The sequence below is a fragment of the Bos taurus genome, chromosome 14, assembly GCF_002263795.3.
Source record: "Bos taurus isolate L1 Dominette 01449 registration number 42190680 breed Hereford chromosome 14, ARS-UCD2.0, whole genome shotgun sequence".
In the NCBI taxonomy this organism is placed as follows: domain Eukaryota; kingdom Metazoa; phylum Chordata; class Mammalia; order Artiodactyla; family Bovidae; genus Bos; species Bos taurus.
The window spans coordinates 13,432,540-13,452,317 of NC_037341.1; positions in this window are offsets into that span (position 1 = coordinate 13,432,540).

The following is a 19,778-nucleotide window of genomic DNA, read 5'->3' on the forward strand; positions in this document are numbered from 1 at the left end:
AGACTCCCTACAGCAGAGTTCAAGGAAGCTGCAGAAAATTCCAATGTGTGAGGGCAGCAAATGAGGAAAAAAAGGTTGGAGAGGTTAAAGCTAATTACTCTGGGGATTGCGTTTGCTCAATGGCCTGAGGTCTCTTAAAACTAGCAGCCGAGTTAACTCCTAGTTGGGAGATTGAGTGAAAGGCATTCCCACTTTTATATCCAAGAGAACATCCTTATTAGCAAAACACACTAATGACTGAGAGAAACTGGATGAAGAACGCAAGAGTCATTTACAAAGAATTTTACCTAAAACTAACTTAAACACACACACACACACTTTACATGTCATTTTGACATTCATGCTATGCATAAAATTCTCTTTATTTTTTAATATATTCTTCCTTTCTTCCTCACTCCTTCTTTCTTTTCCCACTTTCTCTTGCTTACTCATTCTTTAGAGGGTGCCCCCAGTGCCAAACACTGACAGAACAACACTGCCATAGTCCCTCCTCTCACATAATTTATGGTTATTGGGGTATGTTCAGATTAAGAATCTAGAACATGGCAAAATTCCTTCTCACACTCCTTACTGCCCGTAGTCCAGTCTAGAGCCACGTGTGAAGATGTGTCAGTCCTGGAAAATGCCTCCTTTGGTCAAGATTTGATTGAATTTGGTCACCAACCAGTCTTGGGGTTTCCAGAGTCACCTCTGAAGCTTGGACAAGTCACAAAAGCCCAGAAACCCAGGGAAATGCTAATTGTTAATATTTCTGGAATAGAATGGGAGGCCCCAGGTCACAGGAAGCTTGGTTTTCACTATCTACCTGGTCACAAAAACCCTTGTTTTCTTTAATTCCTCAGAACTGGGAGGGGCTCAAACATCACAATGGATTATTTAGGAGCAGGAAATATGTCAACCTACCAATGCTGCAGGGCCCCAACATCACTGACACCTATCCGTACGTAGGCGGAAACACTAAGTACTTCAGTATTGACTCAAACCCCAGAGGTCCGAGTCACACAGGAATAGCATTTCCAAGATTAATAAAAACAAATCATACATATTTGCGTTCATCTGGACTAAGTTCTGCTGTGAGTAAAAGAGACCTAGAAAATTATTGCTTAAGTAAAGAAAAAATTAATTTCATTCTCAAGTTTGAAAGCCTTAAGGTAAGCATTTCACAGCGGATACACTGACTTCCCGTCATCAGCAACCAAGACTCTTCTGTGTTTGGTCCTTCAATTCCCAAAATACCCTCATGATCCAAGTTTCTTTCTGAAATTAGCAATTGCGTATTCTAGGAACTAAACAGAATTAAAGAGTTGAAGGACATACCTTCTCTCTTTTAAAGAGAACATCTGGAAGATGCAAATGCCACTACTGCTTATATAACATTGATCAAAACTGAGTCACATGATCACATCTTGTTGTAAGGAAAGGTGGGAAATTTGGTCAGGTAGCGAGCAATATGTTCATGTAAATATTTGGACCTGTTGCTAAATGAAAACGGAGAATGGATTATGAGCTCTGCTACACATAATCTCTGATAATGAGTTAGCAAAAAAAAAAAACAAAGACAAAACTTTTAGTTTCCTATACCTGGAAAGGAAAACTTCTGCCTCTCTGAGCCTTGGTTTCTCCAATTATAAAATGAAGATGAGATTACTGAGGTATCATCCATCTCATTTCTTTTTAAAACCTATTCAACACAGACCAATTGTGCAGAGAATTTTTTTTTTTTTTCCAATTCTGAGATTCTAAGTGTCTTCACAACGATCTGCAAAACCTGGGTATCTTGTGGTAATAGGTGTCTCACCAGGATACGTCACATTCAGTGAGAAGACAAATCTATCAAAGTGTGGCTGAGATAATGACAAGGAAGAACAAGGTCCATTCCACTCCAGGTTAATCGCCAGTAAGCGGTCAACTCCCAATTAAGCAGTTGACCTAAAAATCAGACAGAATTACATTGGTCCTTATTATTTTTTCTGAAACAGTTTCAGTGAGTAAAACTAAATCTTTTCATCTTATTGAAATACAACTGATCCTCTTTGGGGAACCCACTGAGAACCCGGAAGGCAAGGAAAATGAACTTCACAGCATCTTATGCAAACTTTCTCAAACACAGATGCTAATTCAGCTTCTGAAAATTTAAATCAATCTGTGTATGCACACACATGATTACAAGGGGAAAGAAGCTTGTCTCAGAGAATTCCATATGCCAAGGTTTTTCTGGCAATTGGGGAAATTATAATGTTCTTACTGTTGACTTAATATCTAGAATAAACTCTTTAGCTTTCACCTTCATTGCCCTTCAGTCACTGAACATACAGACCTGTCCCTTAGATAACACCAGCACCAAAAGCTAATCCAATTCTAATATATCAGATTCTGAAATTCATGTATTAATATAACCCGAGGTGCCATTACAATGTTGAGGCTAAGAATTCAATCCAATTTAGGAACTGGATGGCTGAGGGTGATAGTTCCTATTCTGAAATTTACAAGCTGTGTGACATTGAACAAATAACTTCTATAACCTCAGTTTCCTCATCTGCAGTACTAGGAATGATCACGTCATTTATCCCTTTATGAGAGTATACAGTAAATTCAAGAAATCCTGGGATGTAAACAGTTGATAAATGCTATGTTTTAAAAAGGCAAGCAAGCTTTTATTCTTCACATTCCACTTCTTCATTTCCACTAAAATTTCTCTTTGCCCTAGTTTCCAACTCTATCCCTAAATCCCTTCCCACTCTCCCAGATCTATCTTTCTTGCGTCCTCTACTAGCTAGAGACCAAGGGGTAGCTCTTTCAGCTACAGTCGTGCAAGTCCCCTCCTGTCTCTTCTTGACTTTCCATGTCATCATCTGCCTTTCCAATTTCTACCCTCTATTTCCAGGTTTTTGAGTGCAGAAAAAGAGAAAAATGCTTATGGTGCTAATTAGCAAAACCATCAACTGCCCACCCCCAGCTGGATTTCAGGTGCTGAGTGGTGCCTCTCTTATTCACATCTAGTTCCCACTCTCCACAGTAACATTCCCACTTTCACACACAAAACGGTTATGCCAAGCCTGCTGTCTCAGCATGAATGAATTCTTTTCTTCATATGAGTCCTAATTCACTCAATCAATAAATATTTACTCAGTCTCTACCACAAGCTAGATTAACAGTTTCCAAAGAGGCTACTCCCACTAAGGGAAGTCAGACTTCATTCATTCATTCATTCAAAATGATCTTATCAGAACACCGACACCTTTATTACATTTCTCTCTTCTTCCTCCAAATTTTCTCCCTAACTCAATCCACTGTCTAAGAAAGAAAAGCTTTTCATTACTTTGTAAGTCTAGTTCCTTCATCTGTATTCTTTTCCAGCCTCATTGTTTTTCTTTGATATCCAGTTTCACATTTCTTCCTTTCTCCCCTTTGGCTAATCCTTTACTCTTCAATTATTTTGAAAGTTTGCATTCAAAAAGCAAACAAGCATTACTATTTACTTTGTCTTATTTTTTGCTCTCTCTCAATCTTCTTTTCCCTCTTCTTTTTAAACATCCCAAACATACCTAACACTTTCCCAAACACTCTCCCACTCGCTCCTGGAACTCATAGGAACGTAAGCCCCTCTGACGGATGGCCTCCTCCAAGTTCGCTAGTGACCATCAACGGCAAGTTCAAGGATCCTTCTCAGTTCTCACATTACTTCTCTTTCCTTTCTGAAGCATTTAGCCATGGTGACTCCCCACCTGCTTGAAATATCACTGTCCCTTCATCATTTTATTCTGAGCACTTTCTGAAGCATTTCTGACAGTTTCTTCCCTGGATCCAGGTCTTCTGACCATCTCTGAAAGCATTCTCCAGAAGTCTGCTGTCTCTTCTTCCTTTTGTTACTGGATACCACCATATAAATGGCTCCTCAAAAACATCTCAAAAGGAATACACAGCTTTCATTGCACTCTGTGACACTTTTGCAAAGACCCCTTAAATAATGGTCCATTTCTGGTATCTTGCCAAAATTGACCATAATCCATAGTGCCCATGGTAACCAAAGATATTCTTCTTAAATTCATATATATCATTATTCCAATCAAACTTCAGAGAAAAAAAAAAAGAAATTTAAAATCTTTACTAGGATAGAACATAAACACCTCAGTGATTTGGGTCTAACTCATCCTATCAGCCTCATTCATTCATTCATCTAGTCAATCAAATATTTCAGTACTCACTATAATCTGGGCATCGTTCCACTTTTCTAGGCATCAGTGAATAAAATAGGCCAAAATAGTAATAATAATACAAAATTATTCAATAATTTTTTTTCCAAACTAATACAAAATAGTTTTGCATTATTGTTGTTGTTCAGTAGCCAAGTCTTGTCCAACTCCTTTGCAACCCTATGGACTACAGCACACCAGACTCCTCTGTCTTTCACTATCTCCCAAAGTTTGCTCAAATTCATGTCCATGGAGTCAGTGATGCTAACTATCTCATCCTCGTCAAGTATTATTATTTTGTAACCTTTATGGAGCTCCCATTTTTACATGAGTTCATCCCCCACATTATGCTAAACTCCCTTTTGTCTGATCCATGCAATTTTGTTTTTCACTCTTTTCTTGCGTTGTCTTAATGCACGGAATTTCTTTTATTTCCTTTTCTCCCGACTTTGTTTTTAGAATATCGGCCACGATCATGAATAAGATTCCAGAAAAAGAGGTTCATCAAAATCCATCATGCAGCCACTCCTCATCCTTATTCTCTCCCACACACCAAGATGCACCATGGGTTTCCAAAACTCCAAACTCCTGTAGCTCCTGGAATGGCCATGCCCTCTTCTTGCTCTGCATCATTGTTGCTGGGCTGATCGCAGTATCTAGAACACTTCTTCTTCCTTCTTTTCCTGGTTAACTCCAGAAAGACAACTGAACAGAACAGTTAGAACCTGGATTAGAATACTGGCGCCATCCCCTATTTATCTCTAGCATGACCTGGCCAGATTATTTAATCTCTCAAGGTCACAATTTCACCACCTGTTCAATGAGGCTAACAATAGTAGCTATATTGTAGAGGGGTTGCCATGACTAAATGAGATAAAACGCAGAAAGCAAATGGAACACTCTGACACGTGCAAGTCCTCAGGAAGTGTTAGCTGTTACTACTGTTGTCACAGTCCTGTGGTAGAGATAAACCAGGAGCTATGAACACACTTAAGAAGGACAGTTAATATAACCTTGGGAGGTCTGGGGAGATTGCAGGAATTGCCTCTTTTCATGTGTGTTCACAGACTCTGATTTATTTCTAACACAGGGATGTGAAATATATTTTAATTGAATATTTACATATCTGTACGCTGGGAGGGTAGGTTCCATGTCACACTTCTCTTGTATTCATAACACATAATATAGAGACTTGCTTTGTAAAAACTTAATAATTCTGACTAAATAAAGGAATGCTCCCAGTTTAACTTCAGGGTCAGCTTCTCCTCAAAGAGCACTTCTGGTGATTTTCCTGGCAGCCCAGTGATCAAGACGGAGGATGAAATGGCAACCCACACCAGTATTCTTGCCTGGAAAATTCCATGGACAGTGGAGACTGGCAGGCTACAGTCTAGGAGGTCACATGCCTAGGTGACTGCTTACCAGTGGTTAAGAATCTGCCTTCCAATGCAGGAAATGTGGGTTCGATCCCTGTCAAAGAACTAGGATCCCATATGCCTCAGGCAACTAAGCCCCCACACTACAACTACTGAGCCTGTGTCTTAACTCGAGAGCCCATGCGCCACATTGAAGATCCTGAGTGCTGCAACTAAGACTCCATCTGTTTGCTAGAAGAATGCCTGAAGAGGCAGGTTTACTCTTGGACACAGAGTGGCTAGAAACGCAGTAACTGAACTGCCGAAAGCACTGCCATGAGCCTTGAGTGGGTGGCCAGGCCTTGCTCACACTTCTTGCCTTCCCCCAGAACCCGATGCTTGCACAGCTAAACGGCTCAACTCTATGTGTGGCAAAGCTTTGGACTCTGGCTGCTAAAATCAAAAGAAGGGAGAAAGCAGAGGGGCCAGGGAGTCATTTGAAATGACTGTCCTGAGATCCCGTTTCATTATGTGCATGCACTTAGTGAAACATCAGGAAACTTTTTTCCAGCAGCAATTCTTTTCCCCCCTCCACTTGTGGACATGTTGAAAGATCACACATACGTTTTCAATGAAGTCACTGACAATCACGGGAAGCCAGCAGCAACAGCTGGTGGGTGAGTTATCCTGAGGCGATTTAATCTCTTGGCCTCACATTGGGAAAGCAGTTTGAGAAAGGTAAAGACTTCATTAAAAAAAAAATATTTTTTTGAAGAAAGAAAGAGATCAAGAACCACAAGGAGAAACTGTGTGACTTGAACAGCTGCTGCTGTTGCTAAAAACTGAGAAAGGAGGCAGGAGGGGTCCCGCCCCCTGGATGACAGAGAGGCTTGTTATCAGCAGCCAGGGTGGCCAGGAATAGTGCTCCCAGGAGAATATCACTTCCTGTGTGGAATGAGATAGGAGAAGATTTCCAACTCCCAGCAGACCAGTGAAAGGGGAGTCTGGGATCGGGAACACTTTCTGATCCGGCTTTCCTGGACTCAAATAATGTCAGTATCATTCATGAGACATGAGTAACAGGAGAGGGACAATTCATAGGCCAGGGAAACCCGGAAGCAGTCCTTAAAGTCTTGAAAGATGCAGGCAGCGGTGTGGAACAGCTGTTGAGTCTGTCAATCATGGGTTCTGGGGGAGAATGCCATTCCAACAAAGCCAGCAGTTCTCATCCTGACTGCCTGCACCACAGGCACGAGATCCCACAACAGAGCCTCTTTCCAAAAGCAAAGCAAAGAGATAAGCACTTTGTGGGTTTCCCAGGTGGCGCTAGTGGTAAAACCTGCCTGCCAATGCAGGAGACATAAGAGACATGGGTTTGATCCCTGGGTTAGGAAGATCCCCTGCAGGAGGGCATGGCAACCCACTCCAGTATTCTTGCCTGGAGAATCCCATGGACAGAGGACCCTGGTAGGCAACGGTCCACAGGGTCACAAAGAGTCAGACATCACTGAAGCGACTCAGCACACGTGCACAGAGGTCCCCTCAACCTCCCGTATTTCCCCAATGGTCGAGGGCCCCCCGATGCTCACATATTTCCCTCTGAATTTGGAGGTCTCCATGTCTGACTAGGATTTCATGACCATATTTGTGTACATCAGCCAATTAAAAGAAACTATCCTTCAAAGCGAAAGTTAAGTTCCCTCAGAAACGAAGACATTTGTTAATCAAAAGGAAGAGCTGACGGGGAGAAACGACCACCTCTACTATTAAAATTAATGAGACTGAACCTCTACTGTCATAATGCACCGATCAGCTCCAAGGGCCTTTTTATACCACATTCACAAGACAAATAAGGTACAGTCACCGACCCTGAGGAACCCAACGGTAAGAAGGTGGAGAGCGCCGCGTAAACAGGTGACGACAACACAGGGGCGTGTGTGCTACAGTGGAGGTTTGGGAGCAGACGCTGAAGCCAGGAGAGGTGAGATTAGGGCTGAATATGGGGAATAAAGAAGACGGGGAGGCTCGTGCGGCAATGGGAAAGCAAGCTCAGGCTGCCCGGGTGCAGTGGTCTCTTTGCCCCCCGTTTTTTGCATTTGTACTTGTGTGGTCTTTCACGACTTCTCATATAAATGTTAACTGGTATTCTGTTCCTTTTCTGAATTTTTTCAACTTTTTTTTTCTCTCAACAATTCCACTTCCAATTTACTCCATCTTACTATGGACTTCCTGCCTGTTCACACGCGTACCTACTTCATTCCTGACATGCGGTATGCCCTCTCCAGTGCTTTCAGTATATTCATCCACCCGCCATTAAAGTCCTATCTTCCTGTTACTGTCTATTTTTAAACTTATCTTTTGGGACCTCCCTGGTGGTCCAGTGGCTAAGACTCTGCGCTCCCAAGGCAAGGGGCCTGGGTTTGATTCCTGGTCAGGGAACTGGACCCCACAGATCACAGCTAGGAGTTCAAGTGTCCTAACCTAAGATTCCACAGGCCACAACCAGGACCCGGTGCAGCCAAATTAGTAAATAAATATTTGTAAATAATCCTTACCTTTCAACACATGGCACAGGGATTTTTGCATCCACTAATTTCTGCTTGTTTGGGTTTGCCTGATGGCTCAGATGGGAAAGACTCTGCCTGTAATGCAGGAGACACAGGTTCAATCCCTGGGTCAGGAAGATCCCCTGGCAAAGGAAATGGCAATCCACTCTAGTATTTTTGCCTGGAGAATTCTATGGGCAGAGGAGTCTGGCAGGCCACAGTCCATGGGGTCGCAGAGAATCAGACACAACTGAGCGACTAACATTTTTCACTTATCTTTCAACACATGGGGCAAGGATTTTTGCACCTACTAATTTCTGCTTGTTTAACAATGCACAAGAGAATAAATATGGTTGTTAAAGATGCCTATATAAAAGGGGATTCATTTTGGTTTCACACTGTTATTGCCTCATCACATACTCAAATCACAGAGAAGGCAATGGCACCCCACTCCAGTACTCTTGCCTGGAAAATCCCATGGACGGAGGAGCCTGGTGGGCTGCAGTCCATGGGGTCGCTAAGAGTTGGACACGACTGACTGATTTCCCTTTCACTTTTCACTTTCATGCACTGGAGAAGGAAATGGCAACCCACTCCAGTGTTCTTACCTGGAGAATCCCAGGGACAGGGGAGCCTGGTGGGCTGCCATCTATGGGGTCACACAGAATTGGGCACAACTGAAGCGACTTAGCAGCAGTAGCAGCAGCAGCAGCAGCAGCAGCATACTCAAATCATTTCTACTTGAATAATACAAAAGGGGAGATATATTTTGGGTGACAGTATCTTTTGACTTCAGGATGCTGTAGAAGATTTGGGTTGCTCTTTACCCACCACTGTTTTTCCCACCACCACCACTCTACTCTTTCTGAGCTGGTCAATCATATGGTGCATCGAGTCAGACCGCAATCCAATCTGCTCAATTAGGATATTTCTTCCCTGGCCACAGTGACTGACTGAGGCATGAAGACATGACACAGGCCCCAGCAAATCAGAGCCACCCTCAGATGTTTCCCTGAAGCCATTGTGGGCGGGCGAGGGGGAGATTATCTGAAATAATAAGCTATCTAGATTATGTGAAATAGCTAGCATCATGTGAAGAAATGTGGGTAGCAATATTAGACACTGTGTGGAAAAAGTATGAGTGAGAATAAAGTTAATACAGAAAACAGAGGTGGGACAAAGGAGAAAAAGCAAGAGAGAATGACTTTTCTCTCCTTTGATTCGGCTACGTCCAAAAGTAGAATGTCCATCCTGAAACTTCTCAGTTATGTGAACTTTTTAACTCGGACTTTGCTTCTTAAAGTTAATTTCCATTCAGCGTGTAACTCTTGCAACCAAAAGCATTAAAAAAAAATCCAGTTATACAGACATATATCAACTGAAACATTGATGATAATAATATCTTAAATGAAAACGGAGTATCATATATAGTTTATCTAGTTGCTTTTGATTTTACTAATATATATATATATATATATATATATATATACAGGCATCCTAGGTGTTGCTAATGGTAAAAGAAGCCATGCAGGAGACGTAAGAGATGTGGGTTCGATCCCTGGGTCAGGAAGATCCCCTGGAGAAGGGCGTGGCCATCCACTCCAGTATTCTTGCTGGAGAATCCCATGCACAGAGGAGCCTGATGGGCTACAGTCTTTGGGGTCACAAAGAGTTGGACATGACTAAAGTGACCTAGCACCAGTACACACATATATGGCAGGCCATAAAACAAGCCTCAACAAATGTTAAAGACCTGAAATCATACAGGGTATATTATTTAATCATAATGGAGTCAAACTAAAACTCATCAATAGTAAACAACAGTAGGAAAAATCTCAAAATACTTAGAAATTAAGACACACTTTTAAATAACACATGGATTAAAAAGGAAGTCTCAAAGCAAAATTCTTTTAAGAATACACAGAACTGAATAAAAATACAACATATCTAAATATGTGAGGCCTATCTTAAGCCATGCTTAAAGGATAATTTATAGTACCTAAAACATCAGAGATGATAATAGGTATCAATAATCTGGATTCTTATCAAAAATAAATAAATAAATAAAAACCTAGAAAAACAAGAGCAATATAAACACAAAGCAAGAGGGAAAAATAAAGTATCAAAGATAAGAGCAGAAATAAAAACATTCAAAATAAGAAGACAATACAGAAAAATCAGTGAAACAAAAAGCTAGTTTCTTCAATAAAGCTATAAAACCTTTATCAGGACTGACAAAGATACAAGATGAAAACACATAAATCAGCAACATCAGGCATAAAACAGAGGATATTACTATGGATCCTGCAGCCATTAAAAGGATAATAGGAGAATAATGCAACTTTGTGCTTATAAGTTTGAGAACATTAAAGAAATGGACTAACTCCTTAAAACCCACAAACTACCACCATTCAGTCAAGATTTAATAGGCTGGTAAAAGTTCCTATAACCACTAAAAAATTTTAATTTGTAATATGTGTGTGCTAGGTTGCTTCAGTTGTGTCCGATTCTTTGAGACCCTAGGGACTATAGCCTGCCAGGCTCCTGTGTCTATGGAGATTCTCCAGGCAAGAATATTGGAGTGGGTTGCCATGCCCTCCTCCAGGGGATATTCCCAACCCAGAGATCGAACCCACGTCTCTTATGTCTCCTGCATTGGCAGGCAGGTTCTTTACCACTCACACCACCTGGGAAGCTCCAATTTGTAATATAAGGCTCCCCCCAAAGAAATCTCCATGCCCAGTTTCAGTAAAGAAATTTGCCAAACATTTCAAGAAGAATTAATACCAAGTTTACATAATCCCTTCCAGAAAAATAGAATAGAAAGAAACCCTTCTCAACGTGTTTTTATGTGGTATTACTATGATAAATATTAAACCAGATAAAGGACTGTACAAGAAAAGGAAAACTGCATACGAATATTTCTCATAAATTGAGATACAAAAATCTTTAGTGAAATATCAGTAAACTGAATCCAGCAATGGATAAAAAGAATTACATGTCATGGCCAACTACAATGTATTCTGGGTATGTAAGGTCTGGTTCAATAGTCAAACATCAATTAATGTAATCCAATATGTCCATAGACTATAGAAGAAAATCATACGATCTTATCAATTGATGCAGAAAAAGCATTTGACAAAATCCAATACTTATTTATGATAAAAATTCTCAGCAAATTAGGAATAGAGGAGAATTACTTTAATTTGATAAATAAAATGCACCAAAAACCCTGTCACTAATATCATTATTTTAAAAGTGAAAGACTGAATACTTTCACCATTAAGATCAGGAACAAGGCAAAGATACCTATTTTCACCATTCTTATTCATCATAGCACTGGAAGTTCAAGCTAGCCCTCTTCAGTCTGTCTAAAACAGGCCTTATATTGGCAATAGGGTTGGGAGCCTGGGAGTTATCATAGGAAAGAAACACACATGCATTTGGAAACTAGCAAGTGGGTAGAACATCTGAGCTGTGTGGACTATAGAGGTGTAAATGGGTGGGAGAGTTGAGCATGTACTAGCAAACTGGAAGTGTGCGTTAGTCACTCAGTCGTGTCTGACTCTTTGTGACCCCATGGACTGTAGCCCACCAGGCTTCTCTGTCCAAGAGATTTTCCAGGCAAGAATGCTGGAGTAGGTTGCCATTTCCTTCTGCAGGGGATCTTCCCAAACCAGGGATCAAACCCAGGTCTTTCGTACTGCAGGCAGATTTTTTTTTACTGTTTGAGCCACCAGGGAAGCCCAGCAAACTGGAAAGACCAGAATTCTTTCTCCCCATCATTAGGTAACAAATAGGAGACACAAAGCTAGTGTCCTGGGTTACAAGTCCCCCCACCCCCAAGTCTCCAGCAAATTGCTCAATGAATCACAGCAGCAAAACTCCATTCTGTGCAGCACAGCAAAAACGGTGACTCTTTGCACCTAAAGAGCAATTTTAATTTTATCAGGCCAGCTGGAGCTTGTTTTTGAGTCTGTGGAAAGATAGGAAGCTTTCAAACAGGAAGTTGGGATCTGGTTACAGTGAGAAATCTGTAATTTTGTTCATGACTTTAGAGCAGAGGAATGTTCTGCTGGGAAACAGCATTGCTGCAACAAAGTCTAAATTTTATGTATGTATGTATATGTGTGTGTGTATGTGTGTATATATATATATATATATGTTTAGGCCAATTTGGCTGCTTAGTGCTGGTTCTTATTCTCAAAGTTTGAGTGTTATCTTTGTTTCGGCCTAAGAAAAACTCCGTTCCCTTATTTAGTGAAGCTGTCTTCTTCCCGGGTGGCTTAGTGGTAAAGAATTATACTGCAGTGAAGGAGGCATGAGTTTGATCCCTGGGTCAGGAAGAGCCTCTGGAGGAGGAAATGGCAGCCCACTCCAGTATTCTCACCTGGAAAATCCCACGGACAGAGGAGCCTGGCAGGCTACAGTCCATGGGGTCTCACAGAGTCAGACACGACTGAATACACACATCCTCTTCCCTGGGACAGTCTTCAGGATCCCCTCTCAAGTTTAAAGCTCAAAACTCTTAACTGGATCTCAACACTCCTAGTTTTTTCAGAAATCTCTAAACTTTCCTCTGCCTCCTCTCATATTTCCAACATCAAGTCCTGGCATTTTTGTCTCGGAAATGGTTCTTAAACGCATGATCTGTTCCCCGTTAGGATAGGCACGACCCCAGTTCAGATCCTTACCATCTCTTCTCTGCACCCGTTTCCTGCCTCATCTCCTGACTCAGTAAGTCTTTCTCCACCTTGCTGCCAGCGTGACATTCCCAGGACACACATTTGATTGAAGCATTTCCCTGCTGACATCATTCCTGCTGGTTTCTCATCCTCAACTGTGCCATTCAAATGTGGCCCAGAGGCAGGGGCAGCCAGTCTGTTCATGATAAGGTAAGTGCAGAAACGGAGAGCAAGCACTTGGAGACTATAAACATTTGGCATCGCCATGATATCTGAGCATGTGATGAGTGGACTTGTGTCACTGAACAGGGTAAATACAGGATGCTTCCGAACCCACGTGATGAATCACGAACCCCATGTGTGCATCACAAACCCCATCCTCCTTTTGGCCTGTGACATATTGGGGAATAAAAACCAACAACTGCCTCTTGCCATAGATGGTTCAAGAAGCCCGGTGCTACACGATAAAGTCCAAAGACTACCCCAAATGCTTCATGATCTGATCTTTGGGTTTCTTCCAACGTCTTCTAGACTCCTGTACCTAACACCCCTCTTCTGTGAGGCACCTTGACAATTCTTCTAGTCTTATACACATATTAATTCTTCTTTCTGACACACCATTCCCTGCCTTGTCTATCTGGAAGCTTTCTCTCCTCTTTTGAAAACAAAGTGAAAGTGTTAGCCTCCCAGAAATATCTGACTCTGCAATCCCATGGACTATGGTCCACCAGGCTCCTCTGTAGTCCATGGAATTCTCCAGGCAAGAATGCTGGAGTGGATTGCCATTCCCTTCTCCAGATTTTCCTGTACCAGGGATTGAACCTGGGTCTCCCTCGTTGCAGGCAGATTGTTTACCATCTGAGCCACCAGGGAAGCCCACTGTTTTGCTAAAACCACTCCTATGAAGGCATTTCTGATGTCATCTTGGGGTCACCAGCGCACATAAACCTTCCTTGTGCCCTTCTGCACTACCCAGTATACAGTCACTCAAAAATTTTTTTTGCAATGCCAAATTCAGGATGAATAGAATAAGACAAAATTCCTACCATCAAATGCTTGCCAGTCTCATGAATTGTCTGTGTATTGTCTGCTTGCAGTGGCCATGTCTGGAGCATCTCTGAGTCTCCAAAGCCTCTGGGCTGTGAACATATGAGGGACTGAAGTTGGAATTAAGACTGATAATGATGGGTGAAATGGCTTCCCTGGTGGTACAGTGGTAAAGAATCTGTCTGCCAATGCAGGAGACACGGGTTTGATCCCTGGTCCAGGAAGATCCCACATGCCAAGGGGCAGGTAAACCCATGTGCGCCAACTACTGAGCCTGTGCTCAGGGCCTGGGAGCCATAGCTACTGAGCCCTTGCGCCACAGCTACAGAAGCCTGCGCACCCTAGGGCCAATGCTCCACAGTAAGAGAAGCCACTGCCAGAAGAAGCCCGAGCGCTGCAACTGGAGAAACACCCACACAGCAACGAAGACTCAGCACAGCCAAAAATAAATATATAAATACCTATTTTTTGCATCTTTAACACTCTTGGTTAATCTGTCTGGGCTTCCATTTCTCCTTTTATCGCACTTAGGATTTGAACCATAAGATGCCTGCATTGCCTTTTAACCTCAAATACTGTACTCTAGGGGCTGCCCAGGTGGCGCTGCGCCTGGGCCAAGAACGTGCCTGTGCGTGCAGGAGACACGAGATGCCGGCTTGATTCCTGGGTCTGGAAGATCCCCTGGAGGAGGAAATGGCAGCCCACTCCAGTATTCTTGACCGAAGAATCCCAGAGACAGAGGAGCCTGGTCCATAGGGTCACATCCTACACAGTCCATAGGATCACAAAGTGTCGGACACACCTGAAGCGCCTGAGTATATACGCATGTGCATTGTCCTCAAGAGGCAGAGAATTCACATCACCAGAACTCACTTCCTCCAGACGCCCCTAGAAGATGGTCTTTATTACCCCCTACCCGTGCACCCTATACCAATTCCTCAGACTCTAAACACAAAAGTTGACAACCACAGGAATGTACGTAGTTCTGTTTTCCTGAGACTTTTCATCAGGTCTTTCTTGATATCAACATCTTTTTGGTGATAATGATCTTTCAGTTGCTTGTAGCCAGGTGAATAAAACAGAAATAAAACAAGAACTTCAAACTTGGATTTTTTTCTCCTGACGTCTTCACTAGGTGTTGTTGGGAAATTGAGGTGATGTTTCAACAAAAACAGGGCATACGCTCACAGGCCTGGCAAAGACCATCTGATAGTCATTCACATATGAAACAATAGATCTGGAACATCTCAAACAAATTACACTGGAAATGAGTTGGTCTTGTGGGTAATCCAGTCCAGGAAGTTCCCATTACATCTACTGAGGTCAGAGATCTTTCTCTTCTCTCCATTCTATCAGATTTCACAGAAATACAGGTTAAAATATATTTTCCTTTTAGATCAATTGTTCTTTTGTTGTTTTCAGATCAGATCCAAGTCTCTTGTATCCACAAGACTTCCAAGCAATAGATAATTCTTTCTAGACCTTATCCAACATCTGATTCTCGATTTGGAATAAACAAGTTCTATCAAATGAAATTCTTCCATTGCTTATATTTGATATTGTTAATGAATTGATTTGACTCCTCTTCTGTGTCACAGCAGTGTCATGATCAGTCATCATTTTCCACTGTGTTGCTGTCTGGAAAAATGCACAGCATGCTTTAAGAACACAGTCTCCCTTCTGAGCCTTCCTCTTGTCCAAAACACATATCCCAGCCCTTTCATGTCTGGCTAGAACTAACACACCCTTCAAGTTTCAAATTAGATACCACTTCCCTGGCACCCCTTTTGTGTTTCCCAAGCTGAGACAGATAACATTCTTTCTTGTTCCCATAGTATCCTTGAAAACCAGTGTTTGAAAGAAAAGGGATAGGAATGCAAATGTCAAGTTATACCTAACTTGGTAGTGAGCAGAGCAACTAGAATGCCTTCATGTTGAGGTGGTCTACCCCAGTTCAGTCTAATTTTTAGAAGAAAAAAATTTTAAATCAGCAAAGACTGGAGAGCCTGGCATCTTTATTTTCCCAGATGATTCTTTTCAGAAATACTCAACTGAGTCAAAATAGCTACTAAGATGGTCAAAGATGCTGCAAGTATAATTGCTCTACAGTGGGGGAGTTGTATCACTGGGAATGCCACAGTTACATAAAGTCCTTAAATAGTGTGCTGTAGAGGCTTTCTAAGGAATCAGACATGAATTCATCCAATACATCACTTCTCTTTTAGGGTACCTCACTTCTCTTCTCCCCCCTCCCCCGCAAAATAACTCCCCATGATTTTGGCATGTGATTCTGGGATAGCAATTCTTCAACCCAAGACCACAAGAGAGAATGATGGAGCTACTGGTCTCTGGGGCAAGCCTTGCAGAGACGTCTGTCCCTGCAGAGCGCCACTGTGTCCGTCCTCATCTTTCAGATTCCTTTCACTTTAATTGACAGTACAGACCTCCCCCCCCCACCCTCCCTCTCCTTCCCTGGTGCCATATCCAGGGGCCTGCTACAGCATTAGTGTTTTCAAAGCAATATTCCCAGCAGGAGTTCCCAGAGCAGACTACACACCCAGGAGGAAGGAGATAAAGGTCTGAAAACTCAATTTTAATTGCATTTGGATTTGGGAAGCCTGTTTTGATTAACAAGTTACACTGTAACGGCATATCTCTTCTGATTTAATGAAAAGGGTTTTTTCTCCCTCCTTAAGAAAGTGAAAGAGGGAGTCAGATAACTCCAAGACGCCCCACCTCTAACCCCCAAGCAATAATTTGATTCACTCTGGCTAATTTGAATGCGGAGACTGCGACAGACACCAAAAACCTACTTTCAAAGGACTCTGGCGCCCTCTGCTGGCAACTGGTGCTGAGACCAGTAACACAGAAAGGTCACTGAGTATTAGTGTTTTCTACTCCACTCCATTCATTTAATGAACAAGGTGGGGATGAAGAGCCTCACTCAGTGAAGCTTGTTAATAGGAATTGTATGCGGCCCAAGGACACCGTACCATGTCAGGAAACCTCTTTTTTTGAATACTATGCATATCTTCCCTAGGTATGGCCTTCTACAAATTATTGATCCCCTCCAGTCTCGGTTTCCCATCTCAGCAAGAGGACAACAGATCCAATGACCATTCTGTGAACTGCGTTATTTACCTGGTAGTATTTTGCTGGCATTGCCTTCCTCCTACTGATCATTAAGGTTGTTGGGATAATCAAGTTATCAGGGCTGATGGGTTCCCGTTTCTTACTTACTGTTCTATGAGTTAGGCTAATGAGAACATGGGCAGTTCTTTGGTTGAAGTTATGGAAATAACTGCTCCTGCAGACATCTGATCTGTGCCTATATTCATGGCAAATTATAATCCACACAACTTGAAAACTGGCTGAAGTGTAGTTACGGCGTCCACTACCAACTGTCCTGATCACTTTTACTAGGATATCACCTTCTTCCTCTGGAGAACAACTGAAGGCCCTCTCTTCTTTTTGTTTCCCTAATTCGGCATCTGTTCTGCCTCTTCCTTATCTCAGAAGTAATCTGCTGATGACAGGGAGCTCTTGTAATCTGTGTAATCTCCTTGTGTAATTGTACGCCTTAGTTTGAACTAATTTGGCAATGCAAAACCTGGATGAATTCTGAAATGTCAGAAGGCATGGAGGTCCTCCAGTGTGAACTTGATCTGATAAATTCCTTTTGCCTGTGAAAGCCACTACAAAAATGTTGGCTCTGGTAAAAAGCGTTTTACAGACCTTCCTGGCGTTAGGCAAGAAAAGTGTAATAGTTGGATTGGGTATTGGTGGAAAAACTTTTTCTCCATTGTACAGAATTCTTTCCCTCAAATTATTAAATGTCAGATATATGTGGGCAATATAAATTGTTCTTAATATAGGATGGGGGCTTCTCTGGTGGGTCAGATGGTAAAGAATCTGCCTGCAATGCAGGAGACCCAGATTCAGTCCCTGGGTTAGGGAAGATCCCCTGGAGAAGGAAATGGCCTCCCACTCCACTACTCTTACCTGGAGAATTATATGGGCAGAGAAGCATAAAATATTGTTCTTAATATAGGGTACACAGAGAGCAAGAGGGATTGACCATGGCTCCACAAAGCTATTGTCCAGCAGAAAGGATGGTTGTCAGCGATGTATCTTTGGATTATTTTTTCCTTGTCACCATAAACCATTCCTACTGTTTGTAGTAACTATGTTGTGGAGCTGGCCGTAAGCTAGTTCCCTGTGATTTTCTATTAAATATTTTGAATATGCATCAGATCAGATCAGATCAGTCGCTCAGTCGTGTCCGACTCTTTGCGACCCCATGAATCGCAGCACACCAGGCCTTCCTGTCCATCACCAACTCCCGGAGTTCACTCAGACTCACGTCCATCGAGTAAGTGATGCCATCCAGCCATCTCATCCTCTGTCGTCCCCTTCTCCTCTTGCCCTCAATCCCTCCCAGCATCAGAGTCTTTTCCAATGACTCAACTCTTCGCATGAGGTGGCCAAAGTACTGGAGTTTCAGCTTTAGCATCATTCCTTCCAAAGAAATCCCAGGGCTGATCACCTTCTGAATGGACTGGTTCCATCTCCCTGCAGTCCAAGGGACTCTCAAGAGTCTTCTCTAACACCACAGTTCAAAAGCATCAATTTTTCGGTGCTCAGCCTTCTTCACAGTCCAACTCGCACATCCATACATGACCACAGGAAAAACCATAGCCTTGACTAGACGGACCTTTGTTGGCAAAGTAATGTCTCTGCTTTTGAATATGCTATCTAGGTTGGTCATAACTTTCCTTCCAAGGAGTAAGCGTCTTTTAATTTCATGGCTGCAGTCACCATCTGCAGTGATTTTGGAGCCCAGAAAAATAAAGTCTGACACTGTTTCCACTGTTTCCCCATCTATTTCCCATGAAGTGGTGGGACCAGATGCCATGGTCTTAGTTTTCTGAATGTTGAGCTTTAAGCCAACTTTTTCACTCTCCACTTTCACTTTCATCAAGAGGCTTATGAGTTCCTCTTCACTTTCTGCCATAAGGGTGGTGTCATCTGCATATCTGGGGTTATTGATATTTCTCCCAGCAATCTTGATTCCAGCTTGTGTTTCTTCCAATCCAGCATTTCTCATGATGTACTCTGCATATAAGTTAAATAAACAGGGTTACAATATACAGCCTTGACATACTCCTTTTCCTATTTGGGTTAGGGTTAGGGTTAGCATATACATATTTTAATGACTTTGAATATACACACAGAAATAAGTAGTAAATTATATACAGCTGTCCCAGATTGTAACATAATATGCCCTAGATATTATATGAATGTCCCAGATATTCTAACTCCCAAGTCCTACTCCACTGGCGTTTTCAAGCTTTGGTGTTCAAAACATTTGCCAGAGGGAAGAGTCTAAAACTGAGCATTCGTATGTCTCAGTCCCTGCATTTCCGATTCTGTACGTGTGATGTAAAGTCCAATATTCTGACGTGTGTGGCCTACAGACAGAAGCCTGAAAATACTGCAGGGTGGCATGGAGGTTTCTAACTATTTAGCAGTACTTTTTCAACAACGATTCTGGGAGCCGCATGTGTATTGGGTTTACTGGCTATCTTCTGTTCAGGCACCCTGTGGGCACTTGACCATGGCGATTCAGGATATGCATGTGCTCAAGCTCCTTTAGTTGTGTGGGACTCTTTGCAACCCTATGGACTGCAGCCTGCCAGGCTCCTCTGTCCACGGGATTCTCCATTCAGAATAGTGGTTAAGAGCAAAGAAGGCAGACCCTCTGGGTTCACCTCGCAGCTCACTTCACCACTCTGTAGCCATGTCTCATTCACAAAAGGAAGATAATGATAATACCTTCAACAGTAATTGTGATGATAAGAATGACAGACAGCAAAAAGCCCTACATGAGTTTAGAAGAAACACCTCCATCCTCCTTGAAGGATTTATCCACTGCCTGGTGAACAAACAGAT